Source organism: Mytilus californianus, unplaced genomic scaffold (genome assembly GCF_021869535.1).
Source record: "Mytilus californianus isolate M0D057914Y unplaced genomic scaffold, xbMytCali1.0.p SCAF_3, whole genome shotgun sequence".
NCBI lineage: Eukaryota > Metazoa > Mollusca > Bivalvia > Mytilida > Mytilidae > Mytilus > Mytilus californianus.
The window spans coordinates 16,350,586-16,364,370 of NW_026262679.1; the positions used below are offsets into that span (position 1 = coordinate 16,350,586).

Below are 13,785 nucleotides of genomic sequence, written 5' to 3' on the forward strand. Positions count from 1 at the left end.
CATATAAACAGGGAAATCAAAGATTTTCATAAAACTGAAGAGGACACTTTTAAACCAGAATATTAATTTTATTATAAAACGATAGAAAACTAACGAGATATCACAAAAGCTTTTATAGGATCTGTCAAAACAGAATTGATTAACATTAAAAATAAAATGATACCGTCCTTTCTCTCAAAATGAATATTTTCGCCTTATAATTACATTTTGAAGAGCAAAACAGAAATATGCGACATACAATTGATCAAAATTAGAACTGCATTATAGCCCATTGGCAACCATCCTATACATTATTATCTTCATTTTTTACCAATTGATTGATAAGAGCCTAGCAATTTTCTGATGAAATTCGATTTAATATAGAGATATGTGATTTAGGCCTTTCGACATGAAAAGTATTACGGGCAAATGTGTAAAATTGCCATAACACGGACTCCCTAATACGGTTCAATTTGCCATTGATGAAGTTCATTGCATCGTAAATTACAGAGTCCTTAGGGAAGGTTTCCATTAATTTGTATCATGATCAAAAATGTCATATACACATATATTTTTTATGAATAATTGAAAATGACAAATGCATCTTTTCAACTTTCCGTGAAAAAACCATAAAGGAAATAGACGTTTCCAAGATGATAAATTTGGTTCTTCGAACTTATGTGTAAGAAAGGCGACATTTTGCAATTGATAAAAGACTAGTTCATAGGATTTGACAGATTAATTGGTGGCATTATGCATATATTTTGCATAAGAATGCACACTATTAGTACGACTCAGAGACATACTGGGGAGCGGGTCAGAGGTTGAGGGACGTGGGTCATTAAAGCGATTACGGTAGATTAATTAACTAAAATGGGATGTTATTTAGGTGGCCTGACATTTAACTAGATTCTAGACCTGATGTTCTTAAAAGTTATATATCAGCAGAAACCAAAAACGAATAATTTTTTTTTATAAGATATTATATTTTTCTTGGTATTGTATAAATATATTTGAAATACATGGATGATGTGAAATCTTTTTGTAAATATTTAGAACATTTGTGATGTGAATGGGAGGAAAAAACAGTATCTGATATTGTTATAATATAAAAAAAAATAATATACGTTCATTCATTATTTTGATGAGAATAATCATAAAATGGAGAACAGAAAATAAATAACAACACCTCAAATTATTATAAAAGAGATCTTCGGCAATTTGGTTAGACGAAATTAGGCGCTAAATTAACATGCTACGTAAAAGTTGGTAAGAAAGAAAATTAGATGCGATACGAATTTTAATTTGAAAAAGAATATACCCGATCTAACCAAGTCCCGTCAAATCAAATGTCGATAGATGTAAAAAAAAAATCATGTCTTTTTAATTATGGACTTCTTCGTCAAATTCATTTCTATTATATTTACATGATAATTGTAGTTATAATACTAATACTAAAATAAAAAAACTGCTGATTTAGTTCATGAATTGGAAACGGATCATTAAAGAAGACAGACTTTATTACATTGTGTGATATTGCTAAATACTATCCACAAAAGGGTAATATAAGTATAATACATACATAAACCATATGCCTAAATTAACAGAACAAATAAAACAGAACAGGAATTGATTAAAGTTCTTGAAAAATCTTCACTTCTGAGAACAAGTTGTATATTCTAAAAAGTCTTCTAGAATTAAATCTTACAGATATTTATTTGTAAAAATGCTCAATCTGATTTTTGTTAGAGAAGGAAATAAATGGAAACGAATGCAGTGAATATTGTGATAAAGGACATAATTCTCCCGAATAATTTCCTCACTTATGGAATTACTAGTATAGTTTTTAATAGTAAGAATATTTTTCATTGCTAATCACAACACACAAAATTAATCAAATTCAGCACAATTTGTAATAATGATAAAACATTTATTATTAACAATAATAGTAATAGGCAATTTTTGCCTAATTTTGGCAAGAAATTTAGAAATCAACCCAAAATTGGATTATTATTATTATCAAATGATAAATAGCGCATGTATATTTAAGAAGGTTTGTCGTTTTGTTAACGAAAGCGGCTTACTTTTTGTACAGACAAATGATGGGTAAATTTATATAGACAAGCTAGACATCTGAAGAAATAAGATAAAATGCATACAGAATTTGAAAACGGAACATGTTGAATTTTCCGCAAAACTTGATGTTTTTTTCATAGTTTTATCAAACTTTATTTCAAAATTTTGTTTTATTTCATAGTTTTATCAAACAATATTACATGAAGGGCCAATCAGGTCTGCCAACAACAAACAAAATAAAGTCCAATAAATATAGATAAATGCAATAAAATAAAAGAAAACAAATATATGTACAAATAAAAAATCGAACTAACAAAACCCATTCAAGTATATACGCATACTAGAAAACATGGGTTTGCTGCAAATAAAAAAATGAAGTCTTTTATGCAATATAATTGATAGAAATTATGTGTAATTATGTACTTATGTAGAAAATAATGCGTGATCTTTTATGGTGTTATGTTATGCAAGTACAACATGAAAATACCAGACTGTGGTTCAGATAATACAGGTTCGACTAGTCCACACTGTACGATCAACTTCTTACGGTACATAAACTGAACTGTTGAAAAAAAACCCATTCAGAGGAATTCATTAGGTACATACATTTTCATGTAAAAAAATGACAACACTGTAGTTGTGTTAGTTTATCATTGAGTAAGTCGTCTCTTATTGACCATATGTTACACTGCTACGAAAGATCTTTTCAAGCAAAACATTTGGCAATATGTTACTATGCTACGAAATGTCTTTTTTAAGTAAAACACAGCTTTTGCTTCATTCACCGAAAACGATTTTAAACAAACATTTTCTCACGTGCAATATGAGTTAAAATAAAATGATTTAAAAAAAAAACAGTTTCATTACTGGTGTTTTATTCTCAATATTCTGTGCAATTTGTTGATGTTAGGTGACTTACTTACTTACAATATAACAACAAAACTATAAAACCATTGGGAAATGAAGGGGTTACATAAGGTTTTACAACATTCATTGTTTGGGTCCCGCATTGATCATTGTTCCTCATTGTTTCAACTTGCAATGGACAAAAAAAAAAGGCTTCGTGGTCCAAACAATGAGTCATATAAATATCCAGAAATCCCACACTGCGGATGGCTTTTCCGACCAAGAAGTCATATTTGTATAAAAAGCTACTGAACAGTATTGAATTGACTACAATTAAGCGAATTGACTGAACATTTCTGAATTTACCGCAGTGGATAAGTCTGAAATTAGACCGAAAGACTGAACATGAATGAAATATTTATTGTTCAGACCTTGATGGTAAGTTTTAAATCTAAAATGGTCTACTAGTAAAGGAACAAATTTCTTTTTTCATGATTTTTGTATATTATGGACCCTCTGCTATACATTGGTTCCTTGTTAGTATATTTTTAAAATTATTTCAATGATCACGTTACCTACCATGTATAGGAACATGCAGGATCAAGGTTGATATTTTCTCAAAACAGAAATTGGGCTCCATGCACAGACCTTATGTATGAATGAATAAAAAATTAAATGAATCACTATTATTTAAAAACTGCATGTGTTATTTAAAAAAAATATATGTTACAAACATTAAAGTGCCTTGTCACCCCTTCATAAATACGTTAAACAAAACTTACTTTTTCTATATTACTGTCTTAATTAGCTTGTAACTTTAAGATCAATTATTTTTCTAACTATACAAATTTTCTGTGATAATCTAGTCATTATAGGGAATTTAATTCGAGAAGAACTTAGTAATTGCTGCCTTGTTTTACGTTATTATGTATCATTAAAATTTTAAAGTTTTATTTGACTTAATGGTGAACTTATTCATATGTAACGACCTCATGGAATTCAGGTAGAACATTATCTTTTCTAATTGTTGGCAATCATTTCAGTTGCATGTTTCGTTTGCATGGGAAATGTAAAATTAGGGGCGTTTGTAAAATTATGTTTGCATGTACGGAGTGGTACTTATACAATGGCATAAAAGGTTCCGAAAGGAGAATACCACATGGGAAAACTTTTTTTTCCCATTTGCCTACTTGTTCACCACTACTATGAATCGTCCACCCATTTTGAAATAAATCGGATCTGGTTCAGTAGAAAAGTAATTCTAACTGTTTTTTTTTATTCTTTATAGAAATATTTATGAGTTTGAATGAGGTATAAGATTAGTTGTACCATTTATAAATAACTTTTAGGGATTACAGCCCTACTTCCGTAAAGTTCTACATAATGTACAATAATGTGATAATTTGTCCTTAAATCTTTAAATCTATAGGTTTAAAACATTATTAGCCAAAGCATTAGACTATAATTTATTATGGCTTCTCTTTCTTCTTGATTTTCAAATTGTTTCCTTGATTTGCAGTATTACATTTCCGGGTTCAGTAAAAAAAAAGTATGCAGTGACCTGGGACATAATACATTGACGTTAATATACTATTCCCAGGCAGTGACCAAGATTGTGGTTTAATCAAGGGAGCAGTAAGTTCAAACTGTTCCAGCGACAGAAGTTTTTATGAAATATCAATAAAAAAAACGATCATGTTTTATTTAGATCCACGCCAAAATTTTCTCCCTGATTTTACAGTAGTCCTCCAAAAGTAATATCGGAGTATCTTCGTTAAATACCCAAGTTAAAAAGGCTACGGCTCATAAATCAAAAGGCCTTTTATTAGGTTTATCTGCAGTTTTACATTTACATCACGAATATGTTTTAAACAATTGAACCTATACAAATGAAATGAATACCCGTAAGAATGTTGAAAAACCCATACGATCGTCTCTTCATATAAAGTATAAAAAATCAGACTATCGAATTCCGTTTATCAGTCCAATTTTCGATATCTTTATTCGTTTATTCCATTACATTGAGGAATGATTAAAGCGATAGTGTAGAGTTTATCTTAAAGAACACATCACAACCAGTTTTTGATACGTCTTTGATAGGTCAAAGATTGAATAACGTGTTAATTGTACGATGTAAGGTGTCTGTCTGAGTTTTTTAAATCATGAGGCTCTAGACGGTCCTTTGTACGACAATACGGGATCTTCGACGGGACGATAAATAACGGTCATTCTAAATGTTAATATGGTATAAAAACATTCGAACTTCTTCCGTTTTGTAATAAATTCCATCATAATGATAAGGCAGGTTTGCAAGTTTTTGTATAGGGCCAATCCCCATTAGTCTGAAATAGGTTTAAACATTGTTTTGAATCTTTCTATTTACATGTACACACTGTGGTCATGTTATTTTATTGTCTGAGTCATCGTATTAGTCTTGAAAAATCAAACTTGAATAGAAGTAATTTTTCGACCGGCACATGGCTGCCATCTTCAGTGCCAGGTCAGGTTATCAGACAAGTTAGTAGACATATAAACAAAAAGCTACCCCGAAACAGATTGTATATAATGATTTTTCAAATTTAAAACTTTTCAGGATATGGTTATACCAGTTATACAGGGCGTTTTTCTATCAATATCTGGTACAAACCACTCAAACTGGTACCCTGGTCTCCTGACATTGATTGACGAAGGTACCATGGGTACCAGAATTTTGGTACGATTCAGTTGAATCTGACTCTTACTTGGCTTCTGACATTTCTGTCTTGTATATTTAATCCTACTTTTTCTAGTTGGGATTTCTCTTACACACCAACTGCTGTTGGTTTAATATTGTCTATTACTATTCCTGATTTGTAGTTGCTATTAACCTTAAAACAATATTAACATTGAAGCCGCCTCCAATCTATGAATGATCATATCTAAGAAGAGCAATGGAAGTTTGAACAATTGAAACAGTATAACTTTAAGGTTTTGTCTTGTAAAAATATGGAAGAATAACAACGGTATGTGCGTGTAAGAGAAGGTTCCATGGTTTTCATTGATATAAGGTTTCTTGTGTTATTAAGGAAATGGGAGCTTTAGTCGTGGGCCTCTGAATATCAAAGAACTTTATTGTGTACAGGAACTGCGCGTATTTCAGTATATTAGTATAAAGAATTGAAGAATGTAAAATGTTAAAAAGTCGAAATCTTATATAAATTAAGTCGGTACAAAACTAAAACACAAAAAGAACAAAGATATAAACAATCTCATGAAATCAGCACATCATATGGCAAAATTTGGGGTACTTTGCTAATTTGCATAGCGGCCATATTGACTTATTATGACGGCAGCCATTACAATATGATTATATATGCCCATAAAATAAAAATGCAAATATGCAAATTCCCAAGTCGAATAATTTGTCCGCATATAGGTGAATTGTACATTTTGTTTGCCTTCTGTTCGTGTACAAATGAACATTGTCTACTTTGACAACTTTCGGCCTTTTCAGTTTGAAAATCGGAAGCGTAACCGTAGTATAATTGCTATCTGATATAACGATTTTTCGTGAAAAAGCAAGATCCAAAATAGAAATAAAGATACAAGAAGGCATTGTTCATGATTTGTCCGCATGTAGGGAAACACCTTGCCGGTTGAATTTTCAGGTTAAATAACTTTAGCTCACCTGCTGTCTTAAGTTTTCGGCCAAATTCTTTTAAAAACGTGATAATTTCATCCTCCCCATTCCGTAAATAATCAAATTTTAATCATTTGTCCTTCAAATTACACAAAATATTTGTAAATATCCGCCAAAGGAAGTTTTCAAAGACACGTTAGTTTTAGATCCAAAACGGAAAAAGACTGGAATATCCGCAAATTTGATATAATTTATATTTTCAATCTACAACTAAGGGGAGTAATTAAATCAAAAGGGCCAAAGTCACGTGGTGCAAATCATATGAATAAAGTACCTAGGATTTTGCCATATGTATAAAACGAGTGACAAAAATCCCTAAATTCTAGTATGTACTGCGATTGTTTTCACACACTTGTAGTATAAAGGACATTCGATGTTAGATAAAGGGTTTTAAGGATATTAAATGTTAGATAAAGGGTTTTAAGGATATTCGATGTTAGATAAAGGGTTCCAGATACAAAGCAACATAAAATGCACACAGGAATGATCTCTAGAAACGCTGGTATCTATAAAAGAAGGAGTAAAGTGCACACAGGAATGATCTCAAGAAACGCTGGTATCTGTAAAAGAAGGAGTTAAGTGCACACAGGAATGATCTCTAGAAACTCTGGTATCTGTAAAAGAAGGAGTCAAGTGCACACAGGAATGATCTCTAGAAACTGGTATCTGTAAAAGAAGGAGTTAAGTGCACACAGAAATGATCTCTAGAAACTCTGGTATCTGTAAAAGAAGGAGTTAAGTGCACACAGAAATGATCTCTAGAAACTCTGGTATCTGTAAAAGAAGGAGTTAAGTGCACACAGGAATGATCTCTAGAAACTCTGGTATCTGTAAAAGAAGGTGTCAAGTGCACACAGGAATGATCTCTAGAAACTGGTATCTGTAAAAGAAGGAGTTAAGTGCACACAGAAATGATCTCTAGAAACTATGGTATCTGTAAAAGAAGGAGTTAAGTGCACACAGAAATGATCTCTAGAAACTCTGGTATCTGTAAAAGAAGGAGTGAAGTGCACACAGGAATGATCTCTAGAAACTCTGGTATCTGTAAAAGAAGGTGCCAAGTGCACACAGGAATGATCTCTAGAAACTGCTATCTGTAAAAGAAGGAGTTAAGTGCACACAGAAATGATCTCTAGAAACTCTGGTATCTGTAAAAGAAGGAGTTAAGTGCGCACAGAAATGATCTCTAGAAACTCTGGTATCTGTAAAAGAAGGAGTTAAGTGCACACAGGAATGATCTCTAGAAACTCTGGTATCTGTAAAAGAAGGTGTTAAGTGCACACAGGAATGAACTCTAGAAACTCTGGTATCTGTAAAAGAAGGAGTTAAGTGCACACAGGAATGATCTCTAGAAACTCTGGTATCTGCAAAAGAAGGAGTTAAGTGCACACAGGAATGATCTCTAGAAACTGTTTGGTATCTGTAAATAAAGGAGAAGATATTAGGGGGGGATAGGGCGGGTAGCAAACAAAATAAATAAGTCGAAGAAAATAGAAAACACCATGGCCAAGGAAACAATGATGAAAAGACAAACAAAAGTAAACGAAACACTATATATAACACTAAAGATTGAGCAACGCGAACCCAACCAAACAACATTTAAGGAGAACTCATGTGCTTCGGAAGGGTAAGCAGGAAAAGAGGGTATGACTGTGGCTACGAAAAGTGGAACATATACATGGTCATCTGAGCCACATGTATGCCATAAAGGTTCATTACTTTACCAGTAGGACTTCTCAGTTCGATTACTTTTTATTTATAATTGGCAACCCTCTACTAAGGAAATTAAGATAGGAAACATAATCACTGGATTATCGTATTAACTGAGAAATAAGTACTCCTTTTTATAGTCCTATCCAGAAACCTATTTCCGGAATCATGAATTTATCTCTAAAATTATAATTTCAAGCAGGTTATTTCCCTTGACGGGCAGTAGAGCGGCTTCGAATCAATTAAAATCAAGAGTTAAAGTTAAGCGACTTTTTAACGGTTTTTACCTTCCAATTTATTGTAATCAAACTCAATTATAAAGCTGGAAATGTTTGTAAGTAAAATAAAACATTGTTTTCTATTGCTCTGCACTGCAGTGAACTAGAATTTATAACAGAATACTTTCCAAACAAGGGAAATAATTCGTATTCAATTTTAATTTTAAAATCAGATTCAGGATTTCGGAAGTGAATTACAAGAAAGTCCTTATTGCGCTGCAGGAATGTTGCAATTTCTCTTTGAAAGTTAATATGGAGTCTTAACATCAATAAAGTCTCCTGAATAGATAGCATGTATCCAGCTAAGACAATACTGCTTTGTGATTATGATAAATACTACTTATTATTATTTTTATTATGTGTTTGTTTTGTATAATCTACTTCGTATACTATTTTTTTATTTTGCGATTTTTCAACAAACAGCACAGATAAACTTCAGAAAGCATATCTCATATATAGAATAGATCTTGAGAATGTGACGATCCAAATCCTACAAGATCAAGTACAGTTTGGTACCCATCCCAGCTTCTGAAATGCTTAAATAATGCTACAAAACTTCAGAACAGTTACCACATATCACGACATATTTAAAATAACGACTTTAATGCAAGGGTATCTATAATTACTCAGCAACTTCCTGTGTACCCGAAACGTATATGCTTAGGTAATCGGTACACAGGAAATTGATGAGCGATGGTTTTAATAATGCATCACAGGGTACAGAATGCTCACATATGTCCGGTACTAAATTTCAGTACTGATTTGATTCGTAGTATCTGGGGAAAATGCGACAAAAATTTCATACATGACCATAATATGTTAGAATATTAAAGTATTTGGTAAACAGGAAGTCGGTGGGCTATGGATGTGCAAACGCATCAAACGGTTTCGCGTTCTTACATGTAGCTTGATACCAAATACCAAGAAGCTATGGTTTGTATAGTTCATAAAAAAATGAGTCAAACAATTGATTGGACGGACGGACACACGGACGGTCAGATGTAAACCAGTAACACCCTCCTTCGTAGCGAAGGAAAATACTGCACTCGCACATGTCCATACAAAAATTTTTGCAAAAGATTGTGCATGAAATATTATTTGTGTTATATTGTCTTTTATGTGTTTTATTTTCTAAGAAATATACTTTCTAGTAACAGCAGTTTCGGTTTTGAAACCTTCTCCCTTGTAAAGAGTTTCCCTTTGCTAGCAACTTTAATTATTGTAATTTATTGTGATTTACTTCTTGTAGAGAAAGAATAATTTATTTAATACAAATTTCGCATTACCACAATTTATTGAGAAAAACATGTTTCATGCAGGAAATCTTACGTCATCTTCTGTTTTTTTTTAACGCTTTTTTATTTGACATGAATAAATTACTTTAAAGCAAGGAACCCAACAAGATTTTTACTACATGCATGTTCAATTTTGTATTTACTTTACCGGGTTCGGGAACTATATTTCGTTTTTGATCAACTTTACAATATGTGGTTATTTGGCTTGATTTAAAAGTGTACAATAGGTTTTTTCCAAAATAAACTGGTAATAAAAAAAATTATTCATTGCTTCAAGTAGAACAAAATATCTTTATTTCTTAAAAAAGAAAATCATATATTTTGTTTGACTATTTATTTAAGTTCTTGAATGGCATGTTAATGTTCAAAAGAGAACGTTTTTCCTAATTATTTTGGGTAAATGGAAGGAGTGGGTTAGAATACAAAGTCGCATGTATTGTTAGGAGTAATTTTTTGGGGTTCACACGTAGAAGTTCTGAATTTTGATAAATTTAAAGGAGAATATAGTCGAATTTATACTAATTATATTATATTTCTTTTTAATTTTGTCTGTATTGATGTATAGATGTATTGTCACTGTCACTCGATTAACAATGAAACATGCAAAATGATCTCTGACAGAATTGATAATATTGATATTTCGTTAATGTAAAATAAACATTAGACGCTTCGTTAACAAATTATTTTATTATATAATTGATTTGTGCATTTTATGGGTATTAAATGACTTTGGTGGCAGTAAATATCGAAATCTGTTTGGAAATAAAATTTAAAAATTAATATAAATAGAGAGTACAGCTCCAAGTAAACTTAACCCGCGTGTTTAATTGAATGCACTATTATTGCTTTTTGTTTGTCTTGTGCATTTATTTATGGAAAGCAAATAAACCTTAAATGTATATGGTATTACATTTACGCATTTTAGAAACTGATTTTCACGTATGACGTACGGAATCATAAAAAAAGAGTAAAAAGGTGTTTTAATATTACAGATGACAATTCAGGAGAGTCTTCCTGGAACATAATATATTGACTATAACAGTCCCAGAGTCTTCTTTTAAAATTGTGATTTTTATAAATAAATATCTTTTTTGTCATATAAACATATTTAGTTTGTGACAAAATAAACATTATATAGCAAAGAAATAACAATTCTATGATGAATGAACACATGGGAAAAAATATAAGACTTCTGTCCTCAGTTCTAATGACTGTTTTATAAAGGAGCCAATATTTCTAACATGTTCCATGATAGAGGAGTTAAGCATTTCTTATACTTTCTGTTTTTGTGTAAGACATAAAGTTATGAGTGGGTAAACAATTTTTAAATAGGTTATCCCTTAGGTTTTTGTTAATTTTTAATGTCAACTCTGGTATTCTTAATATTCATATAACGTGTGCATTTCAAAGTTAACATAAAAGCTGACCTAACACCTAATACATACCAAGCACAAGCACCAGCACAGGCATATATTTATTTCTTTATTTATATAAAAAAAATATCATTTTCTTATTTTAATATTTTTGAACCCTAAAAATATGTCAAAACATATTAAATTACAAACAATATTAAATTAAAAATACAGTTATAAAAATACGATCAGGGTTGCATAATTTTGTTTTAATTAATTTTAAATTAAACATTTCATTCAATATTGTTCATAAACTCAACATCATAGTAAATAAGACAACGAGTAAAATATAAAATAGCGGAAAAAAAAGTCATTTCATTACGGAATTTTTTATGACGTCCCATTTAGTTTCTTGTAATTAATTTTAAGATACAACAATGCACAGAACATTATAGATATCAATAACAATATGCCAAAGTTATTAAAATCGATTATTATTTTTGGTTTGATTTATTGGTCGCAACGACTGTTCTTATTTACTAAACTATTTAATTAATTGATAACTGTTTGTACATTAAACAGATGCGTTTATCTATATTGTTTTATATAAAAAAGAAATACTTGAAGCATATTTAAGATGTAAACAGATGACAAAAGTATAAAACAAATATTTTTGTGAAATTAATTAGTACTTATAAATGTGGCGATATAATCATATATACTTAGATACATATCAATGCTTTATCATGGAAAGAGATAGTTAAGACGGAAATTAAAAAAAAAAATATCTTAGTAATGTAATTTTTTGTTAGTTCAAGAAAGAATTAAAATTGAACCGAAAGTAGACATATCGTTGTCCCAGGAAGTAAAAAAGTTATACTCACACTATTATGTAATCATAAAAATATGTTGCATCTTAAAATAATCCCGATAAAATCCTTAAAATGGTTACTTTGTTGAAAGAGCAGAATTAATTACCATAATAAAATTTATCCCAATTATATTCTTTAAAATCAACGTCAACGTTTTCATTCAAAAAATCATTCAAAGATGTCTAAAATAACGACCATTTTGGTCCGTCTTTCTAAAATGTGTGAATTATGCATATTTAAATCAGATAATTTTGTTGCATTTAGTGATACGGTGGTTTATAAATAGATACATCGAAGTTCTTCTTCTTTTTGTTTCAATTTTAATATAAAATAATTTCAAAGTTTTATTAAACATATTGTAGAGGCCTTGACTCATGGCACGATCATTGACATACGGGTTTCCTAAGCTAAAAGGTGGGGCAGATGCTTGACTTCACTGCACATCAATCACAATAAACATGTAACATTGCGCAAGGAAAAGTAGTTCTCAAATCGAATGGTCAGAATTGTCCTGTTCAAGCTATTATAAGTACCATAAACATTCAAAAAGATCAATTCAGAACAAAATACACGAAATATTTAAAGTGAATTAAAAAAAAATGGTTTTAGAAAAATGGTATAGAAAGTTTCTAAAGTTACAACGATTTACTAGATCTAACGTTTCAATCAATAAAAATAGTTAAAGTAATACGTATTGCAATTTAATCGAATTAACATACATGTGCATTATATTTATAAGTTAATTAAGAAAGAAAATTATAAAACTCCTGCAGGAAGCCCCTGACATTTTTGATGCAACGATATGTGCATACATGCACAGTGAACTGTACACGTAAAACATTTAAGATCGTTATAAAAACTTGAAGACGATACGAACTTTAGACTTGATTTACTGCCATATTACATAATTTCTTTCAAATGTTAAAACGCTATTGAAATTAAATGTGCATTGGGGTTTATTTAATTTATATTTAAATGAATACCCAAGGTGACCTAAAATAACCCCAGTAATAACTGCGCACTATCAATGTGATTACACCACCAGCCCCTAAGTTGACATAATTAATGAAACATGTTATCGGTGTTCTTATGGGTCAATAGATGATCTAAATAACTATGAAGCACCCGACAGGACTTACAAACTGTTAATAAAACAGAAACAAGATCAGTAGTTCTAATCCAGATTCATTACAGTTACGTTTACATAGAATTATTTAAAAAAAAATTGTACTCCAGGGTTGAAAAAATGTCCACAAAGACCGAACACTTCCGAAAAAATCTCAGTCTCCAAGCGATTATCACTAAACCGATGGACTGTAACTGTCCTGACTGTACAGGAAATGCAAAAGAAAGTGGCGGATTAAAATCGCGGGTTTTAATAACACTTTCGTATGACAGCCGGGCTTCCTACAGAGTATGTCACTCAAAAAAAATAATCAAAACATATAGCAAGTTACAAAATAGATTAATTCCAAATATACGAAATATACGAAATATGAAATTTCGTTATAGGAAAACGGATTTTTAGGGATAAAGTGTACATTTTTTAAGTCTTGCTCAACTATTGTCTTGCAACAGATACATGTAACAATGGACCCCTCTCACAGATTCTAAAAATGCAGACAACATGAGACACATTCTCAATAAGGAACCTTTTTAACGTTCATTGTCCGAGAGGACGGGACTGTGTTCCTGAAC

The 13,785-nt window shown here is 30.9% G+C and overlaps 1 long non-coding RNA gene across 5 annotated transcripts in view; it reads right to left on the reverse strand.

Moving 5' to 3' along the window:
• Positions 1-12,535, reverse strand: part of LOC127734013 (uncharacterized) — a 42,915-nt gene extending 30,380 nt beyond the window's left edge. The window contains exons 1-2 of one of the 5 annotated variants that reach the window (XR_007997347.1): positions 12,100-12,412; positions 2,543-2,617 (exon numbers count right to left, since the gene is read on the reverse strand). This is a non-coding gene — a long non-coding RNA (uncharacterized LOC127734013). The other 4 variants (XR_007997345.1, XR_007997344.1, XR_007997348.1 and 1 more) reach the window with 4 other exon arrangements.
• Between the last annotated feature and the right edge of the window lie 1,250 nt (positions 12,536-13,785).